This window comes from Amphiprion ocellaris, chromosome 19 (assembly GCF_022539595.1).
Source record: "Amphiprion ocellaris isolate individual 3 ecotype Okinawa chromosome 19, ASM2253959v1, whole genome shotgun sequence".
NCBI lineage: Eukaryota > Metazoa > Chordata > Actinopteri > Pomacentridae > Amphiprion > Amphiprion ocellaris.
Window position 1 is genome coordinate 487,546 of NC_072784.1, and position 13,350 is coordinate 500,895.

Consider the following 13,350-nt stretch of genomic DNA (forward strand, 5'->3'; position numbering starts at 1 on the left):
CAATATAATACAATATAATACAATACAATACAATACAATACAATACAATACAATACAATACAATACAATACAATACAATACAATACAATATAATTAATATAATATAATATAATATAATATAATATAATATAATATAATATAATATAATATAATATAATGCAATCTAATATAATATAATATAATATAATATAATATAATATAATATAATATAATATAATATAATATAATATAATATAATATAATATAATATAATATAATGCAATCTAATATAACTCCAGTGTATTTCAGACAGACTAATTTCACCCCTAATGTGGGTATTGTGGTTCTATTGTGGTTCTACTGTGGTTTTACTGTGGTTCTATCGTGGTTCTAATTTGGTTCTAATGTGGTTCTATTGTGGTTCTACTGTGGTTCTTTTGTGGTTCTATTTTGGTTCTGTCGTGGTTCTATCGTGGTTCTGTGATGATGTCAGCTCTCCGCCTCCCTTTCTGGTAAACTTTCAAACTTCCTGTTCTGACCAAACATTAGAATTAGCCTCCGTGAACAGCAGATTTTAGGATCAGCTCGGGGGCAGTGAAACCACAGACTGTAGTCTCTGAGGGAAAATCAAACCTCATTTAACAATCAGACGTGGCAGAGGCTGTTTCTGAAAGTGCAGACCCTGACAGGAAACCTCTGGATTTTACAGCAGACCTTAGGAGGTGAACGGCGTCAGCGATGATAAACTGAAGAGGCCTGAGCTGTGAAATAATTGACTGGTATCAGGGCAGGTAGAACCACATCCACAACAGTGTAGCAGTGAAACACTCCATGAACTGCTCTGGTTTCTCATCAGAGGTCACTTCAGGGTCAGCCGCTTCACAACCAAAGAAAAGATTTCTTTTTCCAGAGCTGCTGTGATGAAATGAAAGCACAATCCCACCCTGATCTGATTACAGGATGTCAGCAAATCCAATACGGGAACAGATTTTAAACTGCGCCGCTTTCATTTTCCTTTGAGCCTCTGTTTCCCATTCACTGCTGCAGAAAACACGCTCAAACACTCACATTCAAACAGCCAAAGCATCCTTCAAAGCTTTGAAGCTGCTTTCCTCTCAGCAGCTTCATGTAGGTTGCTTGGAAACAACCCAGAATTTGGCTCCTAATTGGAGCAGCTTCATCCAGCAGGCGGTGGGATCATTAGACGGACTGAATTCCAGATCACATCTGGCCATCGGAGGGAACAGCAGCAGCAGAGGGTGTGCTGGATGGAACAAACACTCCTCGTGTGTGTGTGTCGGCATGGATTCATGGTGGATTGTTTATGCATGTGTGTGATGGAGGTTTCTACTCTGTATGTGGGGAACACCTGTATGCTCACATCTACTGGTAGTGTGGAGTGTTAAGTGTCTTTATGAGCACCAGAAGTGTATTTTTTTCCAACAGAGAGAGAGGGATGTTAGTCACGTATCTGTGGATGTTTGAAGTACTGCGAGCGCCGTGTCTCTGTGGTGTTCTTTCTCTTTGTGTTTAACCTACACAATCTCTGTGTGTGTGTGTGTGTGTGTGTGTGTGTGTGTGTGTGTGTGTGTGTGTGTGTGTGTGTGTGTGTGTGTGTGTGTGTGTGTGTGTGTGTGTGTGTGTGGTGTGTGTGTGTGTGTGTGTGTGTGTGTGGTGTGTGTGTGTGTGTGTGTTGTGTGTGTGTGTGTGTGTGTGTGTGTGTGTGTGTGTGTGTGTGTGTGTGTGTGTGTGTGTGTGTGCGTTTCATCATGTGTTTCCTGCTGTTTGATGCAATGCTCCCTGGTTTTCCACTCATCTTCCCTCTCTTCTTTACTTCCCTCCCTCACCTGCAGTCCTTTCTTCCTTCACCTCTCCTGTCTTCCCCTTCTACTCCCACTCCTCCTCCCTTTCCTTCTTTCTTTCTTTCCTCTCTCTCTCTGTAAGCTCAGAGGGCTGGAGTCTTTGAAAGCATCGCCTCCTGTGGCTGCTGCTTTCTGCTGCTGCTACACTCCTAGTATGGATGGGCATGAATATTTCATCTCAGCAGAGCGAGTGGAGGGAGAGAAAGAGATGTGGGGAGAGATGGAGGAATGAAAGATATGGGAGAGGAAAGAGATGGAATGAGAAGGAGAGGAACAGGTGAGAGTAAGAAGGTACAAATGAAGACAAAGAGGAGCAAACAGAAACAGAGAGGAGATGGAAACCAGACAAACACAGAGAGAAAACTGATGGAGAATACAAACTAGACCATGCTGGATGTGCAGCTGTTATTTGGAGAGTCCTCTGCAAACACAACACACAAAAACAACACACACACACACACACACACACACACACACACACACACACACACACACACACACACACACACGTAGCATCATATAAAGCCCTTATCAACCACCCATCCCTTCTCTGTACATCACGTTATCCTGTGGAGGGTTCTAGGCTATTATTTCTCCTTTAACCCTCCTGTTGTCCTCATTTACAGGCACCAAAAAATATTGTGTCCTTGTCTGAAAAAAATCCAAAATTTAGCAAAAAAAAATCCTCCAAATTTCTGAAAAACCTTCAGGAAGAAAATTCCAATAATTCCTCAAAAGTTTCCCTGAAAAGTTTTATATAAAAGAAATCCCCCAAATTTGGCAAGAAAATTCTTGTAAATATTTTCAAAAAATGAGTAAAAATCTTCCAAAAAAAATCCTAAAAATATCTAAAGTGATTCCATGTATATCAGTAAAACCTCTAATATTTTCTTTAAGAACATTCACATAAAAATTCTTCAGAAACATTTTAATATTTCTTTTTTTCCACCAAAAAATGTTCAAAGATTTCCCAACAATGTTGAAAATGTGGACATCAGAAGTTTCACTGTGAAAATATATATATTTTTTCCATACTTTCAAACTTTAAAACGGGTCAATTTTGACCCACAGGACAACACGAGGGTTAAATCCAACCTCCTTGTGTTTGTGTTTGTATAAAATGCTCCTTATGTCTCTCCTCCCCTACGTTCCATCCAACCTCATGATTGTCTCCGGCTCTCTCGTCCTCGTCCATTCCCCGGTGACATCTTGTGGGATTATGTAATCTTGCATCGCTCCATGTGGGACAATCTGTCTTCTGCTGAGTGTTGAATCTGTGCTGGAGATAAATGTTAGGCTGAGAGGAAGCTCTGAGGGGGATAGAAGGAGATACAAAGGAAGCATGAATCAGAACAGAGAGTGGGTATAGTGTGAAAATCAGACCAGCACGATGTGGAAATGTAGAAGGGTCTGGATGGGTTGTGAGTCCTCCTGTTATACAGAGATGTACGTCTGAGAGCTCAGTGGATGAACTGAAGACCTCCTTTCATGAGCGATACACCTGGAAGTGGCAAATGAAGATGTTCCTGCTGTGGAGATTTTATAACAAGCAGCCGTTCTACTTTTTAAAGAACTAAACTGGTCATAGAACACATATAAAAAGACATGTGGGCTCTAAGGGAATCATTACTGGCTAAGACTGACCAGGATGTTCTGTCCCTGTCCAGTCATGGGACTGTGTTGGTTCTATTATGTCAGCTCATGAAAGGTTAGCCTGAGGTAGGCTGTTAAACATGGCAGATTTATAATAAAATGTCCTCTCTGTTGTATATAACAGCATGTTACTGAGCTAAACCACCCATTAATCATGGCAAACACTAACTAGTAGTGCTGTTAATAACTGATTTATTTTACTGTAAACTAGGACATCCATTGTAAATCATCTGCTCAGTCCTCCTCCAAGGCTGCTCAGTCCTCCTCCAAAGCTGCTCAGTCCTCCTCCAAAGCTGCCCAGTCCTCCTCCAAAGCTGCTCAGTCCTCCTCCAAAGCTGCCCAGTCCTCCTCCAAGGCTGCTCAGTTCTCCTCCAAAGCTGCTCAGTCCTCCTCCAAAGCTGCTCAGTCCTCCCCCAAAGCTGCCCAGTCCTCCCCCAAAGCTGCTCAGTCCTCCTCCAAAGCTGCTCAGTCCTCCTCCAAGGCTGTTCAGTCCTCCTCCAAAGCTGCTCAGTCCTCCTCCAAGTTGTAATGTGTAAAAGATAAACTGAGGCATAATATTGTTGAATTTGCACCTATTTTTCTGAAGAAATTTCAGGCTCTTTGTAAAAAGATATTTCAATAAATGTGAATAATGTGTTTGGAATGTAGTTTTTTGCACTAAAACAAAGGAACCATTAGGAGTTGTGGTTATTTATAGGTTTTTATGCTGTGGTTTTCCTGGTCCGGTCCACTGGAGATCAAACTGGGCTGAATGTGGAACCCAGACTAAGATGACACCTCTGTTTTAGACAGTTTTCACATTTAATCAGCTTTTTTTAATAAGCTTTTTTGACATTTTCAGCTCACCATCTGATCCTTTAAACCCACCTCATCATCATTTTATAGAACCAGACTAGCTAATCCACCTCGTCATCATTTTATAGAAGCCACTAGGTAATCCACCCACTCAACCTCCACAATCACTACTCATCACACCGACATGGTCCAGAATCCCATGGAGGCTCCATCTGGACAGGAACTAGCTCTGCTCTTCCTCCGTTTTTTTTGTCACCCACTTTGCATCTGATATTCGTCCCTCCATCCCTCGCTGATTCTCCACGGCCTCCTTAACGCAGCACTCTTTATCTTTGTAAGAACATAGCTGTAAGAACACCAGAAATGCTGCTTTCCTTTCCTCTGTTATAAATATAGACACTCCTGTGATCAGACTCCTCTAAATGAATGTGTTTGTTTTCAGTTTCATTAGTTTGATCATGAACTCCCCTCCAGGTTGGTCTTTATTTGGCTGAACGCAGCTGTCCCGTTGCTGTTTGCTGTTAAAAATAAGCCGTCTTGACTCACCTGATTGTGTAAGTCATGTTGTCTCAACCAGCCAGTATTTTTGGAGTTCTTTTGGCTTTTATTCACATATGTGTCCCTGGATTCACTCAGATAAATGGTCATATAGAAGCAAGCTTCCCTGTTTAGCTGTTAGATGTTTAACTGTATTTATCATCATCCATCCTGTGGTGATTACATCCTATAAGAAGCTGGATTATAGAGGAGCAGAGAACAGATGGATCATACAACCAAGAACCCAAAAGAGGGGATTTATATCTTGTTTAGGAGCGCTGCCAGTTTTTGTGTTATGATGAACAACGCTTTTAATGGTAGCTTAATAAACTAGACTCATCCATGAATCAAACTATGGGTCCACTAAATAAAGAGCTGTTTCTGTTAAAGTCATTTTGCCATCAACATGAGTTGGGTGAACAGTATGTGATGCTGGTGGCTTCATTCCAGCTTTATTCAGCTGTAAATATTCACATTATAATTGGCAGGGACTTTAATTAAAACAGGATCTTTGCTGTTTGTTAACGAGGTTTTATGACATTTGATTGCAGCCACAGATTATTTCATTTTAATTGCAGCTACAGCAGCTTTAATTCTATGAGTGAAACTGAACACGGTTTTATTTTCTTTTATTTTATGTGTAGTCTCTCACAGGTTCTTAGTCCTGTCTGCTCTTCTAAACAGTCAGAATGTTTTATCCTCCATCAGGTACATCCACTCAGGTATTTTCCCTCCAGATCTCCTCTCATCCTCTTTCTGCCTCTTTCTAATTACCTCTCTGTTCCATTCTCTCCCTCAACCTTTTGTCTTCCTCTCCTTCTGATTTCTCTGCCGTGGTGTGAGTCGAAGCGTGATCGTTTTCTGAAGCGTGTTCTCAGAGGACTTCTGTTGTCAGGATGGTGTGTTTGCAAACACACCTCTCCATCTGCGACAATCCACTTTGTTCCTTCATTTATTTATGAAGCACGTTCTGCATTATTCATTATCATTGCATTGTACCTTCGGAAGCGTTTGTTTAAAGTTGTGTCCTTCGTTCTCTCAGTTGTTTTTCTGCTAGTAAAGCAGAAGTTTTATCGCGTGTTAATCTCTCTGACCTCATTTATCTTTTTAGAAGAGTCTGTTCCTTGGATTTGGAATATCTCTCATTGCTTTGTGGTTTTCTTGTTGTCAGAGTGTGTTAGAAGCTGGTACATTTCACAGATCCATCACTCTGCTTTCATATTCAACACCCACTCTCTGTTCTTCACATTGATTTTTCTGTTTCTGCATACTGCAGCGCATTGCAGTAACCCGATAATAAGAGAACTGTGAAGATAAATGAGTGTCAGAGGATGAGTGGGGAAGTGAGAAAATGAGTGGAGAGTGTGTGAAATGATGTAGTGAGACATGCAGACTGACAGCAGCAGTCAGAGTGTCTGGTTGCATAAGAAGAGGAGGATTTGTGTCCTTATGGGTTCCACTGAAGTCAAACATCTGAGCAGTCCTGTCATTAGAATATGAACAGACCTGTTAAAAAATGCATCCGTTCCTGTTTTCTATTTTGTCCTCCAAATATTTTCTGAGTGAGCACACTCTCCTGTCCTCTGAGGCTCTTTATGCCATCTGCTGAAAACCAATTTTCTGCTGGTAGAAAGACACAACCACGGTAAACACACACACACAGTTTAAGCTGCTGGCTTTCTGCTGACAACTTTATCTGGAGAAAGTTAAAAATTACACAGCCTCTCTTTCATGGTGTGTCCTCCCAGCCAAGAATAAAACAGTGACTTCATGAGTAATGGATCCTCCAGGGCGCCGCCCTCTCACTCTCCATAACACTCATCAATTAGGAATCACGAGCTGATATTAGCAGCACGACGCTGCTGCAGCTCAGGAGCCATATGGCAGCGTCACGTGGAGCTCAGTTTTTAACACGTTGTCCGAGGATCTTTCTGCCCAAACACACCTCTAAATCAGGGGAGTCAAACTCATCTTAGTCCAGGTTCCACATTCAGTCCACTCTGATCTCCAGTGGACCAGTAAAACCACAGCATAATAACCTGTAAATAACCACAGCTCCTAATGGTTCCTTTGTTTTAGTGAAAAAAGTACATTCGCAAAAAATTTAGTCACAGTTATCTGGAACTGAATGATCACGTATTTTACTTTATAATCAAAATGACAACAACAAAACTGACAACAGAACATAGATCCATCAGCCACTAGATTAAAACCACCTCCCTGTTGTAGATAGATCCTCCTCCACCACACCTGGGAAGGTGTCCTGTAGTATGATGGTAGCAGCAGATCCTTCAAGTTCAGGTCGGTCCTGCATGGATCCGACTTGTTGGATGGAGATGTGAGGAAAGTGGAGGCTGAGCAAACACCTTGAACTCCTTCTCATGTTCCTGAACAATGTTTACCGTGCAGCACAGAGCTTTATCCTGCTGAAAGAGGTCAGGGAGTACCATCACTATGGCTGGGTGGTCTGCAGCAACCTTTAGGAGGTGGAACATGTTGAAGTAACATCCAAACGAACACCAGGACCCAAGGTTTCCCAGCAGAACATTCTCCAGAGCATCAGACTGCCTCCACCAGCTGGTCTTCTTCCCATAGCTCATCCTGCTGCTGTCTCTCCCTGATAAATGACGAACATGCCACCAGCTGTAGACAAGATTAAAAAGAGAACATGATTCATCAGACCAGGACATGTTCTTCATTAGCTCTGGGATCCATGTAGGACAGAACAGGTCCAGCTTCCTGACAGGTTAGACATGACAGGTGGCATTAAAATGAGATAATCACTTCACCTGTAAGGTGTTTTAATGTTGGAGTGGATTCAGTACTTTGCCAAGGAGGAGGAGTCTCAGCACAACCTCTAAAGACATTAAAGGTGAACTCCAAGATCAAGGTACATCAGTGTCAGATCACACCATCCATCGTTGTTTGAGCCAAAGTGGACTTCATGGGAGACGACCAAAGAGGACACCATTGTTGAAAACAAATCATAAAAAAGCCAGACTGGAATTTACCAAACTGCATGTTGACAAGCCACAAAGCTTCTGGGAGAATGTCCTATGGACAGACGAAACTGGAACTTTTTGGCACATCAGCTCTATGTTCACAGACGCAGAAATGAAGCATATGAAGAAAAGAACACTGTCCCTACTGTGGAACATGGAGGAGGTTCTGTTCTCTTCTGTTCTGGGGCTGCTTTGGCACAGGGAGTCTGGCAGAGGGTGGAATCTGTGCAGGTACAATGAAATCTCATGACTATCAAGGTATTCTAGAGAGAAATGTGCTGCACACTGTCAGAAAGCTTGGTCTCAGTCGCAGGTCATGGGTCTTGCAACAGGATAATGAGCCAAAACACAGTGTCAGAACCCAGAATGCAGGCACAGGCAGGTCAGGTCCAACAAAGGAGATTTATTTAAACAGAAGTAACCAATGCAAGCAAACCAAAGCTGACTAGGGCCAGTTAATAAACCAAAGTCCAGTTAAATAACTAAGGATTTAACAGGATTAAACAAACTCCAAACTAACAACCGGATCTAAAACAACAACTCAGAACTGAAACCGGCAAACTTACAGGCCAGAAAAACAAAGCAGAGAGGGAAAGGGCAGACCGGCAAGGAAGACCAGCGGTCCAGGAAATGCACCGGCGAGAACAGAAGAGTGTGAGCGGCTCACCAGAGCGGAACAGACGGGACCGGGAATCACAGCGATCCAGAACAATGAACCCATGCCAGCCACGGGGGGTAAGGAGCGGAGTTCCTCACTCAACGATCCGAGGAACCAGCAGACTGACCCGTGTAGAGAGTGGACAGACCGGCGGAAACTGCAGGCAGAGAAATACAGAGTTATTATGAGCCTAAAGGCACCAGCAACACAATGCTGCAAGAACCACCACTGACTATATCATCGAAGCTCAGATTATGACCCAGCAGAGACTGGTGGGATGAGCTGTTTTTTTTAATGAAGCTGATGGCTGATCTGCTGCAGCTGTGCTTCCTGCACAGCTGTATCCACCACACTGGAATCAGCAGTGTGACCAGGTGTATAGCGCAGAGGGGGGAGGTGCCAAGGCCGAGGAGAAGACAGGTAGGTAGAGAAGAGGGAGAGGAGGAAAACAGAGGAAGAGAGAAACAAGGAGGAGTAAAGATGGAGAGAGACAGGAGAAGGCAGACAGGGGGCCAGGATGGGACTGTAAGTAACAGTTTTAGTAAATCAATCAGGACTGAAATCTTGAGAAAAGCAGCTTTCAAACACCATTGTGACTACATTTGGATGTGCATGTTGGTTTTAATAAGAGAAACTCTTTCAGTATGAATTAAAGCACGGATCTCTACCAGAGCCGTCATCTCTAATGGAAAAGCACTTCATTTAGAAATAATTTATACCCCAATGTTACTTAATTTACAGTTTTATGGTTAAATCAATACTTACTCTGGCTGTGAATGAATAGTTTTCTCCCTGGAGTCTAATGCCAGCAGAGCAACACATTATTCTGAGATCAACACTCTGGACCAGGAGAGGAAAAAGCTTTAAAACCAAATGAATTTCATTTAAACATCTGATTCCACTTTAATTTACTGTGAAGAAAGCTTTAAAACACTTCAACAGTGCAAGACCAGCCTGGGATAACCCTGCAGTAATGAAATAAAGCGGACTAATGGACTGTTACATGTTTTAGTGTGAATTAGGTTTGACTGTCTGGAGGCCTGATGGACAAAGCAAACATTCACTCCATGGATTAGTCTGGATTACGATCTATCCATTCCTAGATGGAACATTATGGATTAGATAGGGTTTGGTAATCCAGCAGGGAATATCACTTTCTGATGTGGATGATATGAGTGGAAGGCTAAAGATGGTCAGACTGATAGAGATGGAGGTCTGACAGGAGCTAGAAGGTCGCAGGTTAAATCATTACTGCAGGAATTATATCTGCTCCTACCAGAGGGAATCATGTCGCCTTTAAAGTCCTCATAAACGGCTTCTCAGTTACACTATCATGTCCCAGATTATGTTTGATTGAGATGAGGCTGAAATACTTTTCTAATCAACATCTCTTTGATACTCTGTGGTTTACTATAGCTTCTTTTGGTCCTCTGGTGGTGGATCCATGCATCCTGGGGGTGGTGTGTTGGGAGTAATTGTGTTTCTAGCTATATCAGCCCCTGCTATTGATGCTCAATTAAATTAGGATCTTGGAAATGTGGAGACTGAGTCAAGATATTGGTAGTTTAACTTACCTAGCCCCTCTGTAGTACAAAACGCTGACTGTCATTCTGTCCTAACTGTTTTGGTGTCACAAGGAAGGGAGGGTTGAACCCAGAGTGCAGGCACACAGATGGCGGACAGACAGAAGTCTTTTTAAACAAGGAATTTATTCAAAAAGGAAACGCAAGACGCTGGCTGAGCAGACCAACATAAACCAAGCTCCACACAGAAATCAATGAATTTAACTAAAACTAAACAGTGCTCAGACTAATCAACAAAATCTGGCCACCACAAGGGCTGACCCCTAAACTAAAATGCAACAGCTTAACTCACAGTCCGAAAAGTTCAAGTGGGAGGGCGACAGACCGGAACCAATGCAGACCTGGGCAGAGCAGCTAGCAGGGAGCCAGCAGAGACCATGAACCAGCAGCAGCTGCTGGGGCAGCCAGGCTTTAACTGCCACTGATTGCTGATCAGGCACAGTTGTGCTCCTTTAGCAGCTGTGCCTGATCAGCCTGGGCTGTCATCTGGTCAGGAGCACAGTACAGAGAAAGGAGGGATCATGACATTTGGTGCAACATTTGCGTGGGAGAAGTTCATTTAAATGGATAATCCACTAACAAACAATAGGATTCCGTTCCTCAGCAGTCCTTCGAGGTTGTTGTGGAGGAGGAGAGGAGTAGAAACCTTCCTAAAATGAGCGGCCCGTACCAGGTTCTTACCGTCAGCCTACTTCCAGTGAGTCAGACCACTACTCTGTCTCTTTGTCGTGTTCGTCTAGCCAATCCTCAGCAGTTCCTGCAGTGCAGCAGGATGTACTGTTCTGCTGAGTCTGTAGTAATATTTGGGTGGGAGGTATGAGTCAAAGTAGCTCCAACATGAACACCCGGACCGAAGGTTTCCTAGCAGGAGATTTAATTATAATCAGATAATCAGATTAATTGTGGTTGGTTTTAATGGTGGAGCTGATCAGTGGATCCGTGTGGGAGATGGATGATGGAGGAGAAGCTTGAAGCGTGTGAAAGAGCCCTGTTTAAACCCAAGCCATAATACAGCAGCTCCTCGATCTAGTAGTAGTAGTCTGGATATTTAGTAGTAGTCTGGATATTTAGTCGTAGTCTGGATATTTAGTAGTAGTCTGGATTTAGCAGTAGTCTTACTGCCTAAACTTTACCAAACAGTGAGTGATTTTTAGGTCTGAGAATAATGGTGAACCTCATCTGCTGGTAGAACGTCTGGCTGCATTTTATGCCTCCAACCTCCAAACACAGACTTTGTGGGTCTTTCAGGCACTTCATAGTCTCACTTTTTGGAAAGAAAACTACTAAAATGAAAATACAGTATACTTGTATGGGAAAGTCATTTTCACAGTGACTGTGCTGTTTAACCTCCATACAGCGTTACAGACAGAAGATCAGAGTCACCAGTTCCTAAGTTTGCTGCCTTTAGTTTGAGGTGATTAAAGAGAATAAAATAAACTGTAAGAATCACACATGGATTCTGTGTTCTCCCATGTCTCTTCTGCTCAGTGCCGAGAGAGAAATGAACACCCGACAGCCTGCCAAGAGCAGTTAGAAACCGGCTGACAGGCAGTTTAGTCAAGGCGACAGTACACAGCAGGTGTGAGACGCAGTGACGACAAAAATGATAAGTCTTACATATTGCATACCATCATTCAATATGTCTATCTCACAGCAGGTATCAGAGGAAACACATGCAGGTCTATATATATTAAAACATGTTTTAACCTCTTCAGCCTCCACAGAGATGGAGTGTCAGAGTGGTCTAACCCACAACACAAATATGCGATGCTTCCAATGTTAGATATTCTGGAAAACACTGAACTTTGGACCCATTTTTCTGAAAAACATCAAAAAGTGTTTCAGACCACTCTACTTCCAAACCCTTATTTTCCAAGATGCTTCAAAAATGTTTCAAAAATGATCCAAAATGACTTGAAAATGATCCAGAATTACAGAAAATTTTCCAGAAATGATCTAAAATGACAAAAATTTGTTCAGAATGACATGAAAATAGTCTAAAATGACTGAAAAATGATCCAAAATGAGTCAGAATTTCTCTCCAGTGATTAAAAATGATTCAGAATGACACTAAATTTGTCCAAAGTGCTTTAAAAATCATACAAAATGACTCAAAATTTGACTAAAACTACTTGAAAAATATGCAAAATTGCAGAAAATGTGTCCAAAATTACACAAAAATTGTCATAAATGAACAAAATCTTCGCAGAATGACTCAAAAATGTACCAAACTTTCTTAAATGTGTTCAAAATGGTTGTTGAAGTCCACAGATTGAGTAAATAAAACACATGAGCAGATGGGAAAATAAAAGTCAAACATTTGGAGCAGAAGGTGAAAGTGACTTTAGAGTTCGACCACTCTGTTTCCTCCTAACGAAGTCTCCTAACGGTCCGACCGGTGAACATTGTGTGACTGTTGTGTCTGACTGTAGCAGCGTTAACGGGATTACCACCATGTCCTGACTTATTCCTGAGTGGAAGCAGTTTGTCACACAGCAGTAACGAGGTTAGCAAGACTTTGACTCAGATAACATGTAGTTGTGTGACACTGGACAGCTGACTGGACAGACTCTGATCAACTTAAGTTGTAAATCCACCTCTGAAAGACACGACTGCGTGAATAAATTGTGCTCGACCGTGTCTTATCCACTGGAATAGATGTCCAGACTGCCTCATACTAATTAGGGATTACAGATTTTGCTGCTTTGTTCTGCACCACTCACAGTATCTGTTAGTTTCTGTGTTTACAGGTGAGATGTTTGCTGTATCTGTCACTATGATGGCTGTTAAAACATCACTACTTGCAAGAGAGACTCAGAAGTGATGATGCATGACTTATGTCTAGGCAAAGAGAATATATAAGGATTTGTTTTAAATCCCTTCTCCTAACTTTGTTTTTTTTTTTTTTTTTTTTTTTTACAAATCTCTTGTATTCCTGCTGTCGTTTGTGTTCCCCAACATTTCTATAAGAACAACAGATTCATGACAGCAGCCTTGAGAAGTCAGAGCCTCACGCTGGGTACGCTTCCTTCCCTTCTTCCCTTCTTTCTTTGTTTCAGTAAGCATGTTGGAAGTGTCTGGGCTGAAGAAATGTTTGAGAAACAGGAGACAGAGGATGGAGGGATTTGGTGAAAGGCAGGTGACAGCCAACCGGAGGAGGAGGAGGAGGAGGAGGAGAGGGAGGTGAGAATGGAGGTGACAGAGAGGTGGGAGACTGAATGCAAAGCGAGAATTGAAGGTTCTATTTTAATGCATAGAAAGAGAGCTGTGGAGATTACACA

The 13,350-nt window shown here is 42.2% G+C and overlaps 1 long non-coding RNA gene across 1 annotated transcript; it reads right to left on the minus strand.

Annotated features, from left to right (window-relative positions):
• Positions 1–6,900: 6,900 nt before the first annotated feature.
• LOC111581340 (uncharacterized) lies at positions 6,901–11,097 on the minus strand. The gene is made up of 3 exons (XR_002747247.2): positions 10,362–11,097; positions 8,496–8,643; positions 6,901–7,469 (listed from the first exon to the last, which is right to left on the minus strand). It is a non-coding gene; the product is annotated as an uncharacterized LOC111581340 (long non-coding RNA).
• Between the last annotated feature and the right edge of the window lie 2,253 nt (positions 11,098–13,350).